The 8,928-nt window shown below is 35.9% G+C and overlaps 1 long non-coding RNA gene across 1 annotated transcript; it reads right to left on the reverse strand.

Annotated features, from left to right (window-relative positions):
* Positions 1-3,343: 3,343 nt before the first annotated feature.
* LOC128492354 (uncharacterized) lies at positions 3,344-8,335 on the reverse strand. The gene is made up of 4 exons (XR_008354083.1): positions 8,266-8,335; positions 7,872-7,919; positions 4,324-4,368; positions 3,344-3,392 (listed from the first exon to the last, which is right to left on the reverse strand). It is a non-coding gene; the product is annotated as an uncharacterized LOC128492354 (long non-coding RNA).
* Between the last annotated feature and the right edge of the window lie 593 nt (positions 8,336-8,928).

The following is an 8,928-nucleotide window of genomic DNA, read 5'->3' on the forward strand; positions in this document are numbered from 1 at the left end:
TTTTCCATTGTGGTGCTTAAGTCTGGGTCTGTCTTATTTATCAGAACAAAGTACAATGTGGCCATTGATCGGAAAGAATATAAAGTTTTCCTAAGGAGCATCTAAAACAATTGCCTGTAAACATCCATTTGTGTGCAATATCATAATAATGAAATATTTTAATGATAATGGTGTAAAGCACTCACTTGGTCAGAAATACTTTTAAATTTTATTTTCTATTTTATACCCATATTTAGATATTTTTTCTATGAAATCACGTTTGTCATCTGCAGCCCACCATAGAGGTAACCTAGACAGCATGCAGGAAGTTCTCTTGGTAGAAGCCACAACTTGCCCTGAGCCCACTTTGGAGTGTTGGCATATGTATCAATAGGCGGCCAGCCAAATAGAAAATGGGACAGTGGTTCAGAAATATAATTAACACTAAACCTAGGGCTTACTGTGACTATATATATTTTCTTAAAGCTACTTTTTATGTTTAGAGCATTACTATTTGTTACTTATTTTTTTCAAATGTTGCTTTATATAAAGTACAATTCTTTATATAAAGGGCATAAGCATGATACACTTACCACGGGACATAGCAGGGTACCTACAAGTGCCTGGATTAAGTCGATTTGCTAAACAAATAACAATTGAAAATGTTTAAGAAAACATAAGAATAGTAATATAATGTAATTTAACATGCAACAGCCAACAACTTAGCAAAGGCCTACACACTGGCAAAGTTATTTTGAGTAGTATGTGTTCTAGTTATCCTTAAACAATACTCTTAAAGATCTATATTATGTATGTAATATTGCATTAGAAAATGTATGTATACGATATATATATATATATATATATATATATATTTCTAGATTCAAATTTCCTCTTCTTGGCTTTATACCCCTTTCAGATATTGCTCCCCTTTTGTTAAGTTTGCACTCTCCGATAAATCCCGCAACCTGACTTTTACGACACTGACAATTAACAGGGATGACAAAAAGCGAGGGATCATAGCAATTAAATATATGTATACTGTTTTTTTGTACACATTTTAGCTTCACTACTTAGCTATTACTTAGGAAACAAAATAAAATATATATATTATATAATATATAAAACAAATGCTTAAGTTACAGAGCCGTAAAGTGTGAGGGAGGCCAATAATACCTTTAATACACAAAAAAATAGTGATGCCATATAAACTTACCAAAACCTTTCTCACAAGTTCACGTGTTGCGTTATCCACTAACTTGGCAGCTTCTACAGAAAGGTTTTCCTGAAAAATAGGAATGTTAGAGGGGGCAATAAAAGAGATTAACTACATTCATTTTTACTTCAAGGTTTGCGTACTTCCATTTTTCATAGGGTGTATTTTTTTGCTAGTAATAATATATGTAAAATATAGTATCTGAAAATATCAAAAAATTCCATAATGCTTTATATATTTATATTATTATTATTATTATTACAACACCCAAATCATGGTAATCTCACTGAAGGAAAAAATAAACGTCTGCGTCAGTGTTGCTGCTGGTTGTCCGAATAATCTTGCTATGGGTACAATTATCAAGCATTAAATCATATTATTACACCAGGGCACAGTTTCTGTTTTCATTAAAAGTTGAATAATACAAGGTTTGAACTCATTATGGAATGAATCATGGGCAGACTAAATGGGGTGATGTTTTTTATTGTCCAATAAATTCTATGTAATTCTATGTTTCTATGTGCTAATATATAAGCACCATGTGATATTTTTATATAGCATAAAACCAATGCCAGGGCAACAAAAGGATATTGTATTTACAAGCTTGTTTAATACAAATATACTATTATGCAAATCATAAGAAGATAACCTTGTAACATATTGCAGTGGTATCCAGTGATGATTTGTAGCACAAGGCTAAATATTATACAATATTAATTGTAAACTGTTTGTTTAAATGCTACTTGAAGAATTTCCCATTTTAAACATATTTTTAGCTTATAGAGGATTGATATTCTAAAGAAAAATCTTGTTGGATCAAAAAAAAAAGAATCCTGTGTATTTTTTTTTTTTGAAAAATAAATCTTACCAGTTCCTCCCGAGTTCCTAGCAGTTCATCTAGGCCGCAACCAAGATTCTCCTGTTAAAAAGGGAAAACAGAATAAAGAGAATTTCAAATTTGGCTAATATAGGTGATTGGTCAATTTTTACATGGATGAATATGGTGGTTAAAAAACATATACTGTCACATTTTTAACAAAATAATCTTAGCCAGACCTAGAAATGTGCAAATCAGGAGCATGACTAGAAATAACAGGGTGGTGCAAAAATTGCCTCCGGGCAAATAAATTGTTCATTGTGTATTTGTATTTAATCTCAACAGGTAAGTATTATATCACAATGTAATGCCAGAGACCAAAAAGTTATTTACAATTTACAAATTGTGTTTTGGGTTTTTTTAGATCAAGAGACCCACACCCAAGCCTGTATACTTTTTACTTTAATTGTCCCATTTGTTTATTTTATCTAACTCTATACTTACATTGTAAGCTGTTTATACTTTGAGACACTGAGGAGCAGCTGCCATTCTGGTACAGGTTTCCTTTCTGGCATAATACTTTTCTAATAATGTTCTTTAGGAGAAAGTACATCAATTTGGGATCTTATTACTATTTCACTAAAGTATTATACAAAATGCAATCTACCTAGTGATATTGTACAATTTCCTATAATTAGGGCCTTTGTTAATCTTCTTTATTTAAACAAATATGCAAATAAATAGTTGCTTTAAAACAATTAATTGAATTTACTTACTAAGGCATCATAGAGCTCAAAATATAGCCTATCAGGGTCGTTAGCCTGAAAAAAATAATCATCATGTTTTGTTATGACAAAATACGATTTTCTTTTTTCATTCCTCTATGATCTTTACATCTGTATGAATATACAAGCTTTAATGAATATATTTTTATATAATAAATAATAGCGTAGGTAGTGATAATCGGGATGCTAATGGTGCTTAATTAAATGTGTTGGCGTTGTCATTGTTAGGTCATCTTTATCCAGACCCTGCACCACCACTACCCTTTCAATAACAAAATTATAATTCAATTGGTCGCTGGTTGCTTCTTTCACACTGTTCTGTGCGTAAAGAAACCATGAAAATATAAATCCCATTTATATTATGGACTGATAAGCTAAGTGCTATCTCACCGCATCCCCAAACTATCCTGAAGTGGCTGTATCTTTAGATCTGGCCACGTAACGTTGAATGCCTCACTCTGATGTGACCCTGGAAAATGGATCCTGAGGCATTTTTATACTTGGTTTTCCCGGGCCTTGGTTTATGTCAACTGACATATATACTTACTTTACATGCAATAGCTTGAAGTTCATCTACAAGGTTTGGAACATTTTGCTGCAATGTAAAAAGAATGCATACTTTTCAACATATAGAATATAAATAAATATTAACAAATTTGTAGGAAAAAAAATATAAAATAAAATGGAAAGCAATGCATAACCATCTCTTCTTAAAGTATGACATAGTTTAGACACTGTTTGGGTGTTTTTATGATTTATACACTACATAAACATTTAGGTACACAACATAAATTTATGTTGCAATAACAGACACACTAATAATGTAACCCAGACTTCAAAAGTCAAGTTTCCTAGACATCTGGTTTTATTTATAACAGTTTATTTATAATGGCGTCACTTTTGGGGGCATCGCATTTCACATGGAAAATGTGTTAACCATGTGTAGATAAAAATATATTCTAGTGGAATTCTTCTAGCTCTTAGTTTTATGTTGCAAGTATTGTAAGAATAAAGATGAAAATTATCTACAAGCACATGTGCAATGCTCTCTGTAGAATAATAAGAATAATGTAGCTCATCTACTACATGGTTTTTACTGAGGCAAATGATGCATGTTTAGATTAAATTGATGAACCACAGTGCACTAAGCTCAAATCCTGTAATTTCCCAACCATAAAGACAGGCAAGAAAAACAAAGTCCATGGTGACCTGCACTCTTGGGGACTCAGGTGCCACAAATGTTTCTCTCTGCCCAGATGCTATAGGATATGTTGGAACAACAAAGTCTTAACTTCCTTTTCAATATGGAGGGTGAGCTTAAAGATCAATAGAGGGAGGTTACAGCCAGAAAAGCTTCATGATAATCATCCTCCCTGGGCTTACGTTCTGGGGCTGAGACTCGTTGTGGCATTTTCAAAAAAAAATGTAAATATGAAAAACTGACAAACTTTGCAAACAGAAATTATGGTGTACAAATTGTTGGTTATTTTGCGACAGAAAAAGATATATAAACAAGATATACATACGGCCAAAAGTTTCTCCACGCATTCTGAGGCAAGTAGATCACCCAACTGTAATAAAAATATGTTGTACTACGTTATTATTTTGTTTACACCATGTATATAACCTTCATATATTGACATTTCATTATGCGCCCTACTATTCAGCACATTTCCACTTTTTTCTACTCTTTTACTTAACATAAGATATACAAGAACTACAATTTCATGCAAAGGAATAACTGAGAGGAATTAGTTGATGTTTGAGTAATGTGGTAGTTCAGAAAATGAAATGTAATATTATATAATCATGTAAACCAATGAAAAAAAAACCACAAAATGAGCAATTTACAATCAAGACTGACACAATATAAGGTTTCTGAAATAATAAATAAGGAATATAGCATATCATTTTAATTATGAATGTGTTAATGAAGGGAATCTACTGATTTGACTCAAGAAACTGACCAAGTCTCTTGAGTCTTGATTATTTCCAAAGAATTTACAAACTACATTCTAAAATTATTATTGTGTATGTGAAGGCCAATTACTTTATCTTCTGCCAATCATTGAAAATATTAATAAAATAAATTATGTTTACGCATAGCTAAAATCCTAATGAAGTAGCAGTTTCATTCATTTGCTAGTGCAGGGCTTGACAAATTTGTTGTGAATCTAGGCGCCAGCTAAAAAAGTTAGGCGCCAGGATTTTTTTTTTAAACTAACAGTTGGTCAGGAGTGATCTGATCATCATCCCACTTACTAAAATCACAGCATTTGACCTGGAAGCACCCTGGACTTTCAGGTCAGTGCTGTTTTTTAAAGAAAAATTATTATTATTTTTTGGGTTTTTTTTTACTCTTTCAATGCTGATGTTCCATTGGAGCACAGCATTGCATGATATTTAGTCCCCACAAGCTTGTGGGGACAAATGTTAACCCGGCAACGCCACGAATGTGTCATACACAATTGTGGCATTGAAGGGGTTAACGCTGCACTCTCAGGGAGCGATCAGGCAGCAGGGGGGTGTTGGGGCTGGTCTCCACACTCATGTGGAGACCTACGAACCCTCTCCCCTGTCCCTGAAGCTGCCTCTGGAAGCTGGGACGCAATTGCTGGTCTATAGACCAGCCATTGCAGGGGGAGTCTCTTTGATGACTGCTGTATGCTTCCATGCCTACAGGAGTCATCAAAGGGGTTGTTTTTGCTGTTGCTGGTCTGCCTGGGCTTCCAGGCAGACCACCAGCAGCAGAGCCCCGTACAAAACGGGAATTAACCCCTAAATGCCGCAATTTGCGGCATCGAAGGGGTTAACGCTGCACTGTCGCTCTCATGGAGCGATCAGGCAGCAGGGGGATGTTGTGTCAGGTCCCCACACCCAATCAACACATCACCCCCTTCCCTGAAGCTGCCTGTGGCAGCTGAAAACGCGATTGCTGGTTTTCCTGCAACCGCGTTTTCAGCCTACAGGATCACTCCGTGGGAGTGATCACAGGCTTGGGGGCGGGCTCGGAGTGGCTGTGCTGTCTGCCCAGACTCCTGCAGCAATTGTTTGTGAATGTAACAGGCTGACAAACACCTAGGCACCAGGACAAAATTCTCTATCGCCATGGCGACCTGGCGCCTGGGATTTGTCGAGTCCTGTGCTAGTGTAATAAGTAAAAATATTGAAAAGCCCATGTGAATAAACTAAACAAAATGCATTTATTCACATATTAAATAAATAATAAATCCCAGAGAAAAACAACATAAATCAAATATGAGACTCAAGACCAAATGACAGATGTACCTACTTTAAGTATTTTAACCCCTTAAGGACAATAGGGGTTTTTACTCGTAGTATATTGTGGGACAATGGCTCTTTTAACGTTTTTCAGTGTTACTGTTTAGCTGTGATTTTCTTCTCTCTCATTTCGTGCTCCCACACATATTATATATTGTTTTTTCCAGGACAAACAGGGCTTTCTTTAGATACCATTCATTTTATCATATCATCTAATTTAGTATAAAAAAAATGATAAAATATGGGGATTTTTTGTTAAAAAATTACTTTTTCTCACTTTTTAAACAGAAAACTTTTACTTATCTGCAAAAACGAATGAAAAAACCTGCTAAATAGATTCTACTATTTGTCCTGAGTTTAGAAATACCCAATGTTTTTATGTTTTTTTGCTTTTTTCTGCACATTATGGGGCAATAAGTACAGGTAGCGTTTTGCCATTTCAAAACCATTTTTTCCAAATCTGGTAATTCTTCCCCCCATGTGCCATTTCGGGTATCTTTGAAGCCGGATAATGCAATTTACCCCATCAAGTCATATATTTTTAAAAACTAGACACCCCAAGGCATCTGAAATGCTGGTATTTTAACCCTTTGCATGCACTAATTTTACCACCACCCTTAGTGAAACTTTATGGTAGTAATTTTTTTTTGTATTTTTTTCACACGTGTTGGACTTCAGGTATAAATCTATCGCTCCTGGTGTATGTCCGTGTCAAACAACACCCCAATATGTGTTCAGTAACATCTCCTGAGCGCAGTGATACCCCCCATGCATGGCTTTGTAGGGTTATTTGGGAAGTAAAATGCCGCCTTTGTGAGGTGTGTATTTTTTGCCATTTAGACATCTGCCCCATGTCCCATATTTGGGACATATTTGAACCCGGCCAATTCAATTTACCCCATCAAATCATATATTTTTTAATACTAGACACCCTATGGGCATTTGTAATGCCAATATTTTAACTCTTTCCATGCTGGAATTTTTGTAAAGATAAAGAATTTTAGGACTTGCTTATTAAAAACTTTTTTTTTTTTTTTTTTTTTTTGGCGACAGTGGGGATTTTTACATGTTACCATATTTTTTTTAATTTTTTTTTAAACATTTTTGACCAATTTTTTTTATTTTTTTTTATTACTAATCACTCTCAATAGTGAGCTGGGCTCCATTGACCTTGCATGGTTGGATGCAGTACCTGCATTCAACCTGCAGGAGGAGCTCGAGAGTTCTCAAGAGGGTCTGGATAGACCCTCTGTGAACTAAGATCTATCGTTAATGCCATCCTGTGAATGACGGCAACGTCATTCACAGGATGGCACTTGTGGTTGCTCCTCGGAGCAATCACAAGGCGATCGGGGGTCGGGGGGTTGTGTTGCTGACATGCCTCGATACTGAGGCATGTCAGCAACACAGTTTATGCTTAGGAAGCGATTCCGATCGCTTCCTAAGCAGTTTTAGCCGGGCGCCGCCGCGATCTTTGATGATCGGTGCGGCGGCGGCCATTTTTCTTCCGGGGAGGGCTGCCAAGGGCTGCCCTCCCCGGATCCACGGTCAGCCTCAGTTGTGAGGCTTCCGTGGATGCTGCAAAGCCGGCGATCGCGGCGAAAACGCCGCGATCGCGGCAATGCAGCTATTTAACGGCAGCCCGTACATGTACGGGCATTGTCGTTAACCCGTTGCACGGCAACCCCGTACATGTACGGGGATTGTCGTTAAGGGGTTAAACAAGTTCTTGTTTTTTTTTTATTAATGTTATATATTTATATATTTCACAGCAAAATAAACAATTACGTACCAAAGCGCATACAGCTTGAAAAAGTTTTTCTGTAACTCCTAAATCTGCCTATGGAGAAATGAACAGATGTTTATTGGCATTAGACAAACTTAATTTTGATAATTACACATTTTTTTCAGTTTGTAATCAGTGAAACATTTGATTAAGAAACCTATTTCATAAAAACATACCTGTGGCAAAAAAAAACAAAAGCCTCTGCTGTACATAATCTTTAAGGATTGCTTTTAATTTGCAGTTTTAATACATTTTTTCTTACTAATATGTGTAGTATGTAGATCTAAAATGTGTGTGATGCCTTTCTTTAAAATCACACAATATGCTGCATATTCAGTATATAATAAGTGTTTATGCTACAAATATTTTATTTTTATGAAAAAATAGGAAATCAACTTACCAAAAGTGGTTTTAATATGTCATCAATAAGATGTTCTAGAACTTCCCCAAGATGTTCAGTAAGTGACTCCTAGATTTAGTTAAATGGAATTCAAATTACATAACGATCCAGATGAAGTATTGCTGAACAAATAATTATACAAATCAAAATGTAATTCCCATATTTGGCGTATATATATATAACAGACTATGGAGTCTATTCACTAAATCCAAAGGTGCTCTTTAACTAAGACAAACGTACATACTACAGTAGTGTATTTTACTTGTGGCAGTGCCCCCGGCTGCCCCCTTCAGGGCTGCCATCCCGTGAAAGGGCTGGTTTGGGAGACCATGGGTCTTCCTTGTAACTGCCCCATTGAGCAGCCTTACACTGGGGAGCCAGATTACCCAAGAGGGCATTCTGTCCTTCAATTTTGCACCAGGGGTCTAGTTGGCCTAGGCCAGAAAACGTTACTGCCGTAGTGACTAGGTTTAGTGTTAAACCAAGCAACATCTGTGCAAATGGCCCACCATAATGACTAGCAATGAGAACTGCAACAAATATTTTCTGTGCCTTTTGTTGCACTGTTTTTCCTTCTGATCCATTCTTATGTAAAGAGGAGGGATACGACAACTTCCCTGCAAACTTTTCCTCTCCCACCCGTTCACATTTATGTATACAGCG

Source organism: Spea bombifrons, chromosome 4, assembly GCF_027358695.1.
Source record: "Spea bombifrons isolate aSpeBom1 chromosome 4, aSpeBom1.2.pri, whole genome shotgun sequence".
Taxonomy (NCBI): domain Eukaryota; kingdom Metazoa; phylum Chordata; class Amphibia; order Anura; family Pelobatidae; genus Spea; species Spea bombifrons.